Raw genomic sequence first — 17,510 nt, 5'->3', positions numbered from 1 at the left:
AGAACAGCTGTAGCTGCTTGGAGAAAGAAATGGATGGAGGGTGAAGGACTGGAGAGAATATGAATCTATATCCTGGTGATATATTATTTATATGTGGTCTGATCTCAGGTTTTTCAGGTTGTTTCCCAGCTCAGATTTCACTTCTTAATTTGGGGTTTGTCGATTTTGCGTTTTTAACCAATTTCATAAAAGAACCAAAATGCACTCGTCTTTTTCATTCAACCACATCAATACGCCATTGTTTTTCAAGGCTGAAGATAAGATCTCGGATATGGTGAGAGAGAGAGAGAGAGAGAGAGAGAGAGAGAGAGAGAGAGAGAGAGAGAGAGAGAGAGAGAGAGAGAGAAAGATGGAGAGATAGAGGGCGTGTCTGAGCAAAGCATTTAACTGAACAGACTCCAGTGTTATAAGACACTACTGCATGACTGCACCCTGTAATATTCTCCCTTCATGCAGGAGTGTGAGAGACTTTTATTTATTCATTTCCACAGAAGAAGCACTCACAGGTTTAGCTGAACCTCATGAAGTTTTTATGTCTGAATCATGTTTATAAATAAATAAATTCATAGCAGATGTTTGTGGACAATGAAGACTGAGTCAGTTAAAGATAACATCTTCACCTGCTTCCTGTTTTCCTGAACATCAAGCTGGAACATGTTGAGAGATTTTTCCATTATCGGTTTGTTACTTTCGGTTTGTAATATTCCTGCACTCACACTCTGTTCTGACTGGAATCCTCACTGTGAGTCTGGACTTGTTCCTCTCATATTAAAAGTGAAGAAAAGAGTCACATGACCCAAACATAAAGACTGAATAGTGTATTGAATAAAACAGGATAAAACTGCTTCAAGCTCAAATCCACACAAAGCCTTTTAGTGTCGAGTAACAACACCAGTTTGTGCAGTTGAATGTGGACCGTGAAGTGGTTTGTCGCTGCTTCCTCAAATGGCCAACAGTTTAACACGAATCTAATCCAAATGCACAGACAATATTTAAATAAACGGTTTACGGACAATTTTATCTGTAGGGAATTAAACTGTTCTAGAAATGAAGACGAAGCAGAGCAGATGTTCATTATGAATGCTAAAACTAAACTAAAGTAATCTCACTGGCTGTGGTACAAGTGGACCGAGCTCTATGATACCACCGAAACCAGAGGCTTTTGCACTGTAGCCAGTTTGCTTGGCATACAGATGAAGATGAAGACCTTTCTGATTTTTTCTGGAGCTAGGAGTCTGTCACTGTCTGTTGTATGAATTTGGCTTATTTCTATTCTAAGTAAAGTAAAGGGCTGGAGAATAAATAAAATTATAGTTCTCAGCAGACTTTCTTCCTGAGCCCAATGAGGATACCCACTATGAAGAGCTCCAGCTTGAAGTTGACAGCTAAGTCTCTCCGTATTGAGATCCCTCCAGAGGCCATTAAGGCAGCTGACCACAAGGTGCTCCAGCTAGAGCCTAATGACATGTCCTTTAGCTCTTCTCCTACTAACGACAGATGATTGAGCAGTTTACAAGCTGTTAATGCAAGAATATGTGAGGCCTCTCACTACTGGTTTGTTTCTGAGGTGGTTAATGTCACCTCCCATGTAATGCTACAGTGCTTCTTCCAACCTGTTCAGCCAGAGCCAAAAAATGGGGCCTTTCACTACCTGTTAATGGCATATACCACCTCTCACCACCTGCTTACATCTGAGGCTGACCTCAGAGGCTCCCACATCATGCTCATACATGAAGCCAATGGTATTTCATCCCACATAATGTTCACGTCTAAGGCAGATGTTGTGGCCCTACCTGAGACCTGACAGTGTAGCCTTCCTGACCTGTCACTTGAGGCACACACTTCCGGTGACGTAGCTTCCTGTGTTTGACTTGTTTGCCGCGAGTTCCGTGTTTGTATTCGTGTTTGTATTCGTGTTTATATTCGTTTGTTTGTGTTTTTCTCTTTTAATAATCCTAAATTGTTTGTCTTCCTGACTTGTGCCTGTAGTCAGTTAAACTCGACTACCACTATATCTTCTCTCACTTTATCTTATTTGTGTATCCGAAATCTGTTCGTGATTATGAGCACTATGCCGGCTGTGTGTCTGACTTTGAGCACAGGTGAGGACTCGTTCGATTTGCAAACGGTGGCGTTGGAGATGGAGGTTTTGGAGAAACAGATTCGCGAGCTGCATGAAAAGCATGCCCGGCTGCGAGAGCGGAAAGCGGCGCTGGAAACATCCCGGGCGGACGCGCACTCGTCCCAGGTAAATTCCGGGTTGAACCTAACGCTCCCAGCACCTCAACTCCGCGTGTTTCTCTGCCCAGACCCAGCGCACCTACAACTCCGGCAAAGGTGCAACATGGACCCTGGATGCGGCAGCAGCGGAAGAGACAAGCAAAGCCCGGTCGAGGACGTCTCCCCGCCACCACTACAGGCCTTCGAGATCTCGACCGAGAACCGCCGCCTCTCCGCGAGACGGAACGCGACACTGTGATTCTCGGAGATTCCATCGTCCGGCATGTCCGCGCTACCGGAGCTAAAGGTAAGGTGCACACTCGCTGTTTTCCTGGTGCTCGTGTTCTTGATGTCGCTGCGCAGGTACCCGCGGTCCTGAAGGAGAACTTCGGAGCGGTTGTTCTTCATGCCGGAACGAACGACACCAGGCTGAGACAAACGGAGGTATTAAAGAGGGATTTCAGGATCCTGGTGGAGACGGTACGCAGCACATCACCCACAACGAGGATCATAGTGTCAGGACCTCTTCCCACTTACCAGCGAGGGGCTGAGAAGTTTAGTAGACTTTAGCTCTAAATGAATGGTTACAGTCATGGTGTCGAGAACATAAACTTCTCTTTGTTAATAACTGGAACTGTTTCTGGGAGCGTCCTAGGTTCTTCCGCCCTGATGGCCTGCACCCCAGCAGAGTTGGAGCAGCAGTGCTATCAGATAACATCTCTAGGATACTTCACACCATCTGACTGGTAAGACATCAGGAAATCTTCGACAATGAGAACACGCATACAACAGACCAAATAGTTACAAGTTCACACACAGCCCAGTTTATAGAAACCGTATCTATCCTCGTGTAGCAAAACCAAGAAGTAAATACACAAGATCCAGAAACAATCTCATTGAAGTTAAAACTGAAAATGCCAGATAAACAAACACCAAAAAGTTTTAAAGTTTGGTCTTTTAAACATTAGATCACTTGCACCCAAAGCACTGATTATAAATGAGATGATCACAGAGAATAATCTCGATGCACTCTGTCTCACTGAGACCTGGATTAAACCAGGTGATTATATGGGTCTAAACGAGTCGACACCGTCAGGATATGTTTATAAGCATGAGCCCGTCAGACTGGTCGTGGGGGTGTAGGAACCATTTATACTGCTTCTCTTAATGTTAGTCAGATGTTAGGATTCAGCTTTAAATCATTTGAAGTGCTCGTTCTTAAAGTTGTACTTTCGGACATACATAGTAAACTCGCTCTGGTCACCGTGTACAGACCCCCAGGACCCTACGCTGATTTTCTTCAAGAGTTTGCTTGTTTTCTATCAGATCTCTTGATCAATTTTGATAAAGTGCTGCTTGTAGGAGATTTTAATATTCATGTAGATGATGTAAACGATGCTCTAGGATTATCATTTGTTGACTTATTAAACTCTTTTGGGGTTAAACAAAACGTCACCAGACCAACTCATCGCTTTAACCACACACTAGACTTAATAATATCCCACGGAGCAGACGTCACTGATATAGATATTTTACCTCAGAGTGATGACATCACAGACCATTACCTCATACTGTACACACTACCGGTAGAGCAGATTAGCCGTGTTGCACCACGTTATCGACCTGGTAGGACTATTGTTCCAACCACTAAGGACAGATTCGTAAATAACCTGCCTGATTTATCTCAATTTCTCACTAAACCCATAACTACTATTAATCTTGATGAGATAACTAAGAACATAGACCTTATCCTCACTAGCACATTAGACACCGTTGCCCTATCCGGTTAAAAAAGGTTAGAGACCAAGCACCTGCATCTTGGTATAATAGTCATACACATGCCCTCAAGAGAACAGCACGTAATCTGGAGAGAAAATGGAGGAAAACTAAATTGGAGGTATTTAGAATCGCGTATAAAGACAGTATGCTCAGCTACAGACGGGCGCTAAAAGCTGCTAGAGCTGAACACCTGAGCAAACTTATAGAAAACAACAAAACAATCCCAGGTTCCTTTTCAGTACAGTAGCTAAACTAACTACAAATCAGGGCTCTGAAAATTGTGTTCCATCACAGTTTAGTAGTGAGGACTTTATGATTTTCTTCACTGAAAAATAGATAACATTAGAAAAACAATTGTGGCAGTTCAACCTCTTACAGCATCTCCTGAGACAGTGTTACCTTCAACTCCACAACTCCACTGTTTTACATGTATAGGACAGGAAGAGCTGTATAATGTTATTGCCAAAGCTAAATCGACAACATGTCAGTTAGATCCAATTCCTACTAAATTACTGAAGGAAGTGTTATATACAACTGGTGAGCCTCTTCTAAATATTATTAACTCCTCACTATCTTTAGGTCACGTCCCTAAATCCCTCAAGTTAGCAGTTATTAAGCCCCTCATTAAAAACCTAATCTGGATCCAAACACGTTATCAAATTACAGACCAATTTCAAATCTCCCATTTATGTCTAAGATTTTAGAAAAGATTGTCGCTGCACAGTTATGTTCCTACCTGCAAGAGAACAATATCTTTGAAGAATTTCAGTCAGGTTTTAGGCCCCATCATAGCACAGAAACTGCTCTAGTTAAAATAACTAATGACCTGTTTTTAGCTTCAGACCAAGGCTTCATCTCGCTGTTGGTTTTACTAGATCTTAGTGCTGCATTCGACACTATAGACCATGATCTCCTCCTAGATCGCTTACAAAATTACATCGGCATTCAGGGACAGGCATTAAGCTGGTTTAAATCCTACCTGTCCGATCGTTACCATTTCGTAGATTTGAATGGAGAGCTATCCAGGCTAATGCAAGTAAATTATGGCGTGCCGCAAGGTTCAGTTCTAGGACCCCTGCTCTTCACAATATACATGCTTCCGTTAGGAAATATTATTAGAAGGCATGGAATTAGCTTCCATTGTTATGCTGATGATACTCAGCTATATATTTCATCTAAACCAGGCGATACAGCTCAATTAACCCGGATGACTGAGTGTGTTAAGGAACTAAGAGATTGGATGACCCATAACTTTCTACTTTTAAATTCTGATAAGACTGAGATTTTGCTCATCGGCCCAAAAACTGGTATACAGATGCTCCAGCATCTCAACCTGCATTTAGACGGATGTTCTGTAACCACTAGTTCAACGGTAAAAGACCTGGGTGTTATTTTAGACAGCGACTTGTCTTTCAAAAATCACATCAATCAGGTTACAAAACAGCCTTCTTTCACCTTAGAAATATTTCTAAGCTAAGAAATATGTTGTCTATATCCGATGCAGAGAAGCTCGTCCATGCGTTTATGACCTCCAGAATAGACTACTGTAATGCGTTACTAGGTGGATGTCCTGCTTCATTAATAAACAAGCTTCAGTTAGTCCAGAATGCAGCAGCCAGAGTTCTTACAAGGTCAAAAAAATATGATCACATAACCCCGATCTTATCGTCCCTACATTGGCTTCCTGTTAAGTTTCGAATAGACTACAAACTATTACTTCTCACTTATAAAGCACTAAATGGTTTGGCTCCGTGTATCTATCCAGTCTTTTAACACGCTACAATCCGCCACGCTCCTGAGATCTCAAAACTCTGGGCTTCTAGTAGTTCCTAGAATAGCAAAGTCCACTAAAGGTGGTAGAGCATTTTCACATTTAGCTCCTAAACTCTGGAATAGTCTTCCTGACGGTGTTCGGGGCTCAGACACACTCACCCAATTTAAGTGTAGATTAAAACGTATCTTTTAGCAAAGCCTACACATAACACACATCACATCATAACCTTGTGCTCCAGAACATCTGATCACATGCACATTATCAACTTGTGCTGTTAATATCATGAACAGCAGCTACGCTAATTCCTCTCCACTGCTTCTCTTTCTCTCCCCATCCCGAGGCATCCTGAGGTTGCTCCAGCTCCAGTCACCTCCCACCTCGTGATGATTACGGACCTTTAAAGAAGTAGATGCCGAACTCACAAACATCCTGAACCATCTAGAGACGTACCAGTGCCATTTGGATCCCGCTACATGTGTGGAGTTTTGACATTGGACCTCCTGGAGTGTTTAAAGGCTCTGGCATGGAGAAGCTGATGCTGGATCTGTGGTGATCACAAATGCTGAGCTTATAAAACTCGGAGCTACTAACCATATAGACTGTTTAAGACTGCAGAAAGAACATTACTTATAATCTTATACTCCAGTAATCATGTTAGTTCTCACTCCAGTGTTCTGTATTGTTGAAAGATTTATGATCAAACTCTTGATGTCACCCAGATGAGGATGGGTTCCCTTTGAGTCTGGTTCCTCTCAAGGTTTCTTCCTCATAACATCTAAGGGAGTTTTTCCTTGCCACAGTCGCCACGGCTTGCTCATCAGAGACAAATGCACACCATTCACCATCACTGTTGATTTGTGTAAAGCTGCTTTGAGACAATGTCTGTTGTGAAAAGCGCTATACAAATAAACTTGACTTGACTTGACTTGACTTTCCAGTGAGTCTGTCGTTTATTCTATACTTAACGTCAGGAGGCCTCTGCTTGCTCCCCAGCTCCAGTGACCTGAGCGATCTACAAGATGCACTGTGTCCTTTGATATCTGAGTTTATTTGTATCTGTGTTATGTGTTATGTGTTTCTAGGTGAATTTCCAGCCTTAAAAATGGACTTGAACATCTTTCACGTTTAGCTGCAGCTGACAAACACATGATTTGGTCATGACTTACTGAAGTCTTTCAGGATCTTTTGGTGGCATGTGTGCAGAACTTCAGAGTAAACAGGAAGTTTCAATGGCCAACAAGCAGCGACGTATCTGTAACATCTAAACTACATTTAATGTCTCTAACCTCCAAAAAAGGAAGTGTTGTACTTCCACATTGTCCAGTTTTAGTATTTTATAGACACAGTTTCATGTAAAAACATGTATAAGTTGGACGTTTCGGTTGATATGTTTTTTAATATGTCCTTTTAACAATCTTTCTAAACACATAATCACACTTCCTGTTGAACAATCACACGAGTAAAGAGTAAATCATTTCTATGCCATAATTTGACTGTCATATGAGTGTTCATGTTGCAAAGTATTTGTATTTGACCTTTAATAAATAAAAAAAAAACAAATAAATGAATTAATAAAAAAAAAATTAATAAATAACAATTCAATCAACCAATCAATCGATGTAATGTAATGTAACTGTACTCCACACCCTTTTTTTAAGATCAATAGTTTTAAACACACTCTTTGAGCTTCTACACTTTTAAATGCAGGATTGAAACCAGACACCACACAAACCAGATGTTTGAACTAAACAGCAGCTGGTCTGTAATTACTGCATCTATTGTGACTGCTTGTTTTTAGAGATCGATTTGGTGTGTTTGCTGTCAGCTGTTTACTTGTTAGTTGTCATCTGGAGATATATTAAGAATTAATTTTGATATTAATATTAATCTGATCCTAGAGGTTGGTTGTTATGGCAACATATTACATGCGGTAAATATGCTGATGCTGCTGTTTATCTATGAAGTGTTCAATTAAAAACTCCATTTATTTTGCATTATAAAAATATCTAAAGATTTTATTCTGACACACAGCGTGTGTGTATACTGTGTATTTCTGAGTGTATTTTCACCTGTGTCTTTATAACCGAACTCTTTTTCATGTGAGAAGAAGCAGTCCATTGACCACACACACACTTTCACACACCTTTCTACTTGTGTTCCACCGAACAGCACAAACCACATTTACCCACACAAACACACACACTGGTGTACTGAACTATATACAGCTGGCCACAGGTTCTATTATGAGTAACAGTGACACAGAGATGCACAAAACCTTCTGCTGGTTTTCTTATGAGAAAAACATTTAGTGACACATGCTTTTGCATGAAATGTATTTATTACAAGAATATACATATATCAGGGTTTGTGTTTATGTCTTTAGTCTCTGTAGCACTGCATCACACTGACCTGAAGATCAGTCTACACATCACACACCAGAGGTAACGAAGTAAAGAAATACAAATTCTTCTTTACTGTACTTAAGTAGATTTTTCTGGTATCAGTATTTTACTTCACTCATTACATTTTTACACAAATATCTGTACTTTCTACTTCCTACATTTTTAAACAGACTCGTTACTTTGGTTTTAATCTACTGATTTGGTGAAATGTCTATTTTTTCTTCATCGTCTTTTCTCTGATTGTGTTCTATATGGTGGATCTTCAGCCTGAAAACATTCATTAATTAATATAAAATGTGAAATTCATTTTAATTGCACAAAATTTTAGTAACACAGTGCGCATTTCTAAAATAAAGTAAACAGACAGGGGGCGCTCTCTGCCGTCTCTGTCGTCTTCCTTCACAAAAACAAACTGAATCTCAGTGAGTACTCGCCTCACAGACATAATATATGAATAAACTAGTTCAAATCGAAAACAAATATTCTCTGATAATATAATCGGGATGAAAGTTATTAGAGGTACAGTTTCTCCGGTATCACCTCATTAACCGTCCGTGTGGAAACATAGCAAAGTTCCGTTTGGTGTCCTGATTATTTACGTAATTTAAAACACCATAATTGCATCCATATTTCTCCATGTTTATGTTGCTAAGAGTATTAAAAACATAAAGTATTCATATATGGTACATTTAGAGCAGATAGAAATGTGTGTTTAAGTTGCGATTAAATATTTTAATCGATTGACAGCCCTAATATTAATATGATGTGAGGTCCAATTACCAGCGTGACACTAAAACAGGTAGTAGTAAAGGCTACTTTTTAATCAAGTTCATGTCAGAGCCCAAACTTCTTTACTTTAACTTGAGAAAAAAGGAGAGTCAGTACTTCCACTTTTACCAGAGAATTTTAAAACATGAGTATCTGTTCTTCTACTGAAGTGAAGAAAGTGTTTACTTTTGCCACATCTGTCACACACTACTTTTGATACCTTTTTTAATCCTTTCACACATTTGCCCATTGCGTTCTCACCACTTCCTTTAGAGCTGTCACAGAAATACTAAGTGTGAAAGATGTTAGTGATCTGGTGTGATTTACTTCAAAGCCGCTTCCACGCTGGAAAACCAGATAAACCACAAGACCAAGAGCTTGAAGCATCATAGCTGCAAAGATTAATGATAGAATGAAAGAAGGCCAAAGTTTATTCATCAGATACCGCAACAGTTTCGGAATCAGCAGCAAATATTATCATACAACAAAATACAAAACCGTAATTCAGGGTGAGCAAAACTAATCTGTTGCCATGGTAATGAGTCTGATCTGTTTTTTTTGTTAGACATGGTAATATAACAGTTAGACAGAGAGTGTTTGTTGAAGGGGTGTAATTAAAGCAGTGTAATTATTATAATCAGCCTGCAAACACACTATTGGTCAATAACAATTGCATTTTGTCATGAGTCTGCTCCAGAGGAAGTTCCCCAAGGTGAATTCTTTGGAGGAAGGAAAGAGAAGTCCTTCTTTCCACTGTGTCTTCCAGATGAGAAGTCAATATTGTCAGCCCCAATAACACACACTAACAGCCTGGAACTAACCGGGTTTCCCGCAGTGTTACAATTTATAATAACAAACTTAAATGCTTTACATCCAATTCCAATTTCTGCTACTACTCCAACACATATTGTGTAGTCTTCACAAAATTAAGCTCACACCATCTTGAGACCCACAAAAAAGTTGATATTTATATTCCAGTAATATAACCATGTATCAATACAAAGAATGCACTGAATGTATCAAAAAAGTTTTGTGGTGGTGGCACCTTAAGGTAAAAAACTGTAACAACTTTTCTTTTCTTTTTTTTTTTTGTCCTTGGCACAAGAATTGCTACATTTACATTTTTTCTCTTTAATTCACTTAGTAAAAAAAAAAATTACCACTAGATGTCGCCGTTTGTAACATATTTTTATCTTGTGAATCATATAGATTTTCTACTTTAATTCAGTGCTAAACTCAATAATTCAAAGAATTAATAATCAGCATTTGAGTATTTCTACTTTCTCATCTGTTGCACATTTTTACAAAAGAAAAAAACAGCTCTGGAATTGAGCTTTCTATAGTTTTGCTCAGCACTAGTGCGTAGTTCCCAGCATGCTTTGCATCTGTGTTTGGGTGGTTTGTGGTTATTTGTGGTCAGTGTGTCGTGAGAATCATCAGTGCTACAGTATGAAGATTCTCAGTCATGAGTTTTAATTTAGGTGTTTTTCTAACACTGTGTCTGCTCAAGTTTGTGTTTTTCATATTAGAAATATGACCTCCAATACTAACATGATGTTTAGACTGTAGAGAATATCAGTGTGTAATCCACAGTCATTTACCTGAACTTGTTCTGAAATGATGGTGAATGATAACATGTACTTAATCATGTTGTAAATGTAAATTTTATTGACCAATAGTAAAGCTCTGTTTGCAGACTGCTTTTAGTAAATACATTAATTTAATTACACCTCTGAAGACTGATATAACACTCATGTCTTACTGTTATAGTACCATGTCTAAAATAAAATGGCTTAGTTTTGCTCACCCTGAATTAGTGTTTTGTACAACCATCATTTCCAAAATCGTATAAATCCATATTTAATTCACAATAGACATAAGAAAACATATGAAATGTTTAAACTAAGAAAATAAAAAACTTTATTTTTGAAATTGATGCTGGCAACACGTTTCAGAAAAGTTGCAACTAATTAGGTTTCAGAAAAGTTGCAACCAATTAGGTTAATTGGCAGCCGGTCAGTAACATGATTGGGTATAAAAAGGGCACCTTAAACAGTTAGAGTCTTTCAGAAATAAGATGTGCAGATTACCAATCTGTGAAAAGCTGCATCTACAAACTGTTAAAAAATATGTGCATCAATAATCAGTGCATGGGCTCAGGAATACTTTAAAAATCACTGTCTGTGAACACAGTTCACTGTACTATCTAAAAAGGCAAGGTAACACTCTGTCTTGAAAGAAGAAGCCATATATGAGCATGATCTAGGAATGCTGCCGTCTTCTCTGAGCCAATTTTGTGTAAATTGCAAAGTGAGAATCTTTCTGTGGTCAGACTCAAAATCTGACATTGTTTTTGGAAACCATGGAATCCACATCTGCCGGACTAAAGAGGATAGGGACCATCAGGCTTATCTGCATTTAGTTCAAAAGCCATATCTCTGGAGCTATGGGGTGCATTAGTGCCTATGGAATGGGCAGCTTGATCATCTGGAAAGGCTACATCAATGCTGAAATAGATATCCAGGTTTTAGAGCAGAATATGTTCCCATCCAGACAACATCTTTTTTAAGGAAGTCCTTGTATATTTCAGCTGGATAATGCTAAACCGCATACTGCACCCTTGACTCCAGCATTGGTTCGTAGTAGAAGAGTTTGTGTGCTGAACTGGCCTGAATGCAGACCAGACCTTTCACCAATTGAGAATATTTGGCGTATTTTGAAACAACAAATGTGCCAACGAAGCCCCAGGGCTGTTTAGCAGTAAGAATCCTGTATCAGGCAAAAATGGAACATTCAAGTCCCAAAATGCCAGCAACTAATTTCCCCAGTTCCCAGACGTTTGACAGACTATTGTTTAAAAAAGATGTGATGCTACACCATGCTGAACATGGCCCTGATATATTTTCTATGTTCTATTGAGAATTAAATAGGGTTTGAGACTTGCAAATCATTTCATTCTGTTTTTATTATATTTGCATTCTGTAATGAAAATTCTTGTGGTATCTGCTGCTCCTGTTGATAAACTTTTGGCCTTCTTTCATTCTATCATTAATCTTTGAAGCTAAAATGCTTGAGGCTCTTGGTCTTGTGGTTTATCTGGTTTTCCAGCGTGGAAGCGGCTTTGAAGTAAATCACACCAGATCATGAACATCTTTTACTAGTATTTCTGTTTACACTTTCTAAAGAAAGTGGTGAGAACGCAATGGGCAAATGTGTAAAAGAATCAAAAGAAGGTGAAAAAAGGTACAAGTTCAGCTTTGTATGTTAGAGTTTATGATGTAGAAAGTAGTGTGTGACGTGTAGACTGATCCTCAGGTCAGTGTTATGTGGTGCTACAGAGACTAAAGACAGTCAAACCCTTTGATATATGTATACAGTATTTTCTGGGTTTATATGTAATAAATAACCTTCAACCAAAAATCATGTGTCACTCCTTTCAAATGTTTATCTCAAAAGAAAAAAAGCAAAAGGTCTTGTGCGTCTCTGTGCACTGCAACTCAAAATAGAACCTGTGGCCACCTGTATGTAGGCCAGTACACCAGTGTGTGTGAACGCGGTTTGTGCTGTTTGGTGGAACAAAAGTAGAAAGGTGTGTGTGTGTGTGTGTGTGTGTGTGTGTGTGTGTGTGTGTGTGTGTGTGGTGTATCGACTGCTTTACCCACATGCAGTAAAGAGCTAGGTGTTTAGTTCTCACTCTCCAGTGTTCTGTATAGTTTAAATACTATAATCACGCTCTTGATGTCACCCAAATGAGGATGGGTTCCTCTTTTGAGTCTGGTTCCTCTCATGGTTTGTTCCTCATAACATCTAACTGAGTTTTTTCTTCACCACAGTTGCCATGGCTGCTCATCAGGGCTAAATACACATCATTCACCTAAACACTTAATATTCTGTAAAGCTGCTTTGAGACAATGTCTGTTGTAAAAAGTGCAACTTGACTTGAAATAACACTATGCTGTGCGTTTCCATCCTCCATAAAACAATTAGTTTTTTACTTGTTATTGTTGATATTTTTTATAAAACAAAACCAATGGAATTTGTAATTTAACACACATAGATAAACAGCAGCATCTGCATATTTACTGCATATAATATGTTGTCATAACAATCAACCACAGGCATGAGATTAATATTTAACTGATTCTTATGTAAAGATGAACACAAAGGCAGATATAACAAAGAGTCACTCTAAAAACAAGCAGTTATTTTACCAGTGGTGTGTGGTCAGTGTCAGTAAATCCTTCTCTGCTGGCCTGAACACTATCAGAAGCACTGACCTACATTTACAACCTAAATTCTAATATTTGTTCCATACAATTGTATTAATTTATTCCCAACAGTTTAATTTCCTTATTTCGTAGTGTGTCTCTTGGCTGCACTGCTTCCAGTACGTGTATGTGGATGTTAGAATTTTTGTCCAATCAGATTTCAACCTCTATGTGCTGCCATGTCAATCTTATCTTTTCAGGGCCTTCAGAATCAGTAGTGCTGGCCGATGTACCTTAAACATCTCTAGGTTACATATGTAACCCTAGTTAACAGAGGAACGATGCGCGTTGTCCATGCTCTGAACCACTTGTAAAATCTGGCCAATAGTCAAGTCATGACATCATTGGTGGGTGACGTCGCGATGACCAGGAGCTACAAAATGGCTGCACGATGGTAGCGACACTGGCTTCTGCACAGAAAGAAGGTACGTGCCAAAGGGATGCAGGGAGTGTGGCACAGGGACGCAGCCTCTCGTTTCCTCAGTGAGCAAGGGTTATATACGTAACCTAGAGACATGACCCATTCGGGAAATTTGAGCTTTGGAAACTTTGGAAACGAGTGTCCAATCACTCCACACTGACCAGACCCTGCCTAGTGTGTGAGGACCTCGGCACCCACACGCAGGACAGAGGAGCCTGGAGTGGCTGTGAGGCCGAGGTCATAAAACCTAACGAAGGTCAGCGGGGTGGACCAGCCCGCAGCGTTGCAAATGTCCTAGAGTGACACTCCAGCGGACCAGGCCGTAGAGGCCGCCACACTCCGAATGGAGTGAGCCCTGACCCCAAGCGGAGCGGGGAGACCAGAGGACTTGTACACTGAAAGGATGGCATCCACTACCAACCTGCTTAACGTCTGCTTATTGGCCAGGAACCCTTTCCTGTTAGGGCCATAGCAGACGAACAGCTGCTCCGACTTCCTCCACGGACTCGTCTTGTACCGGACACAGCCAGTTCTGTTTCTCCTGGCTGGGGGGGAGGACTGGAGGAGGGCAGAATGCCTGTAGCATGACAGGTCATGCGGGAGCCGTGGGCACCTTAGGTACGTACCCAGGTTTTGTGTATAGAAAAGCTCTGGCTATGCCAGGGGCAAATTTCAGGTGGGACAGGGCCACGGACAGAGCCTGCAGATCCCCGATCCTCTTCAGATAGGAAATCGCCAAGAGAAAAGCGGTCTTTTTTGACAGGTACCTAGGGGCCACCTCGGCCAAGGGCTCGAAGGGGCTTGAAGAGAGCCGCCAACACAACTGCCAAGTACCCGACACGCACTTTGGGTCGCGTCCCGGGCCTCAGCCTCCGGGCGCCACAAAGAAAACCTGTCACCAGGGGTTGGCTACCCAGCGACTGCCCCGCAGGCGCAGTGATAAACGTTGTGCTAGCGGACACCTAAACCTTCAGGGTTGAAGGGGTTAACCCTGTGGCAAACTGTTCCTGCAAGAACTTCAGAACTGAGCCAACCGGGCAGTTAACTGGGCATACAGGCGTAGCCTCGGCCAGGACTGCACCATGGCATCCAGCCCTAACGGGGCTGGGTGAAAGAAAGAGAACCAGAGGGGACAGTGCAAAGTCTTCTGGGTCACAAACAGATCCAACTGGGCTCTGTAAAACCTCTGCCATATTTGCTCCACCATGGAGTCTCCATTCCCAGGCCTCGGCCATGGTCTCGACAGGGCATCTGCTCTGTAATTTAACCGTCCCGGGATGTAAACGGCCCTCAGCGAGAGGAGTTTGTCCTGGGACCACAGGAGGACCTCTTGCGCCAGCTTGTACAAGGGGCGAGAACAGAGACCCCCCTGATGGTTTATATAAGAGACCACCACAGTGTTGTCCATGCGGGAGGAAGTGTTTTAACCCCAAAAACACAGCCATCATCTCCAGGCAGTTTATGTGCCACAAAAGCCCGGGAAAGTGTTTGTTTGCCACTTCCAGACCACTGAATATGAGCGGTACCACTGGCTTACGATCTCTGAGGGGTGGTGCAAATTATGAGTCTGCATCTCTTGTGAGTAGGTTGTATTTTATTTACATTTTTTATGTTTTTGTCATGTTATTAGACAAATATTAATTCTGAACTGCTCCAGATGATGTAGGTAGCACAGTTGCGGTTGAAGTAACATTCGTCATTCAGAGAGTGATGTTCAGAGATATTTATACATAAATTAATGTTTAGACTTTACAGATGCATCACTGTAATCAGTCACTTCCTTTAGATTGCATGAGTGTACACAAGCTGGCCATTGAAACTTCCTGTTTACTCAGAGGTTTTTCAACACATGCCCCCAAAAGATCCTTAAAGACTTCAGTAAGTCATGAGCAAATCATGTGTTTGTCAGCTGCAGCTAAATGTGAAAGATGCTAAATGTGCAAGTCATTTTTAAGATCTTAAGAATTTAAACTAGAAATGAGAACGTCTAATGGACATTACGTTTAACACACAAGAACAACATACAATTTAAAACAGAACCATACCACCATAAACTACAAATCAATTCAGATCCCAAGCTAGGCACTCTCCATCCTGTAGATTGTCCAGGGGAGTAAACATAGAACCTCCTGGAATGAAGCAGGGAATAAATGACAGTCAACTAATAGGTCTGGAAGGCAAAAATGGCAGTCACAGATATTGTCTCTGCATAGAGTTTCAGTATTAAGCATGAATAAATTGTGAGATCCTGTAGCATGAACAGGTTGGGAGAAGCCCTGTTATCAACAGGGGAGACTTCCCTTTTAACCTAAGGCTTGAGCTCTTTATAAAAGGCTGTCTTGTCAGCTTCAGAAAGAAACTTTTCAGGGGATGATGCTTTACTTAGTCTCCAACCCTCTTCTCTATGAGGTCATCCAACAGGGCGTGACAGACTTCTGGCTCCAGAAAAAATCCTTAAAGTCAAGGGTGGGAACCTTTTTATTTGTATTAAATGTATTTTAATAAATAGTTTTGGCATTCATGAAGAACATCTGCTCTGCTAGTCTAGCGAGTTTCTCATAACGGCATGAAAATTCTGTTAAATCGTAATCAGTAGGAAACGTGAGCCTGTTTCCTGTCACTCTACAATTGCATTAGAGAATGTGAAATAGACCATAGTAACAGATTTAAAGCTTGAACCAGTTACTATCCTTTTTTATTCAATACTCTATTCAGTCTTTATGTTGGGGTCATGTGACTTCTTCACTTTTAATATGAAAGGAACAAGTCCAGACTCACAGTGAGGATTCCAGTCAGAACAGAGTGTGAGTGCAGGAATATTACAAACCGAAAGTAAAGAACTGATGATGGAAAAAATCTCTCAACATGTTCCAGCTTGATGTTCAGGAAAACAGGAAGCAGGTGAAGGCAGCCGTTATCTTTAACTGACTCAGTCTTCATTGTCCACAAACATCTGCTAGGAATTTATTTATTTATAAACATGATACAGACATGAAAACTTCATGAGGTTCAGCTAAACCTGTGAGTGCTTATTCTGTGGAAATGAATAAATAAAAGTCTCTCACACTCCTGCATGAAGGGAGAATATTACAGGGTGCAGTCATGCAGTAGTGTCTTATAACACTGGAGTCTGTTCAGTTAAATGCTTTGCTCAGACACGCCCTCTATCTCTCCATCTTTCTCTCTCTCTCTCTCTCTCTCTCTCTCTACCCTTCCCCTCTCTCTTTTTTTCTTTCTCTCTCACCATATCCGAGATCTTATCTTCAGCCTTGAAAAACAATGGCGTATTGATGTGGTTGAATGAAAAAGACGAGTGCATTTTGGTTCTTTTATGAAATTGGTTAAAAACGCAAAATCGACAAACCCCAAATTAAGAAGTGAAATCTGAGCTGGGAAACAACCTGAAAAACCTGAGATCAGACCACATATAAATAATATATCACCAGGATATAGATTCATATTCTCTCCAGTCCTTCACCCTCCATCCATTTCTTTCTCCAAGCAGCTACAGCTGTTCTCTTGTTGTGCTAACTAGCTAACTAGTTCTCTCATCACCACTAACTAACTCCAGTTGTGTAAAGTTTAGTAACCTGGATATTGTGTTGTACAGTGTGCTGTTATCACTCCCAGACACACCGGCTTTTACATCCCAAAAGCATTTGATATCTCACTCGTATTGATTTGTGGATGATGAGAAATGGAGAGATGGTGCATTTGCTTCTTCAGCACAATAAGAATCAGAGAGGAAATAAAAACTGCCTGTGAGGTCTCCAACCCTCAGCTGTGGAATCTTCTGACTCTCTGATTGTTCTTCTTGGTTTTATGGAAAAACTCAGATCTCTTCACTGTCTCCATCTTTACACTGAACAACCTCCAAA

This window comes from Silurus meridionalis, chromosome 28 (assembly GCF_014805685.1).
Source record: "Silurus meridionalis isolate SWU-2019-XX chromosome 28, ASM1480568v1, whole genome shotgun sequence".
NCBI classification, from domain to species: Eukaryota; Metazoa; Chordata; class Actinopteri; order Siluriformes; family Siluridae; genus Silurus; species Silurus meridionalis.
This window is presented reverse-complemented; position numbering follows the sequence as displayed.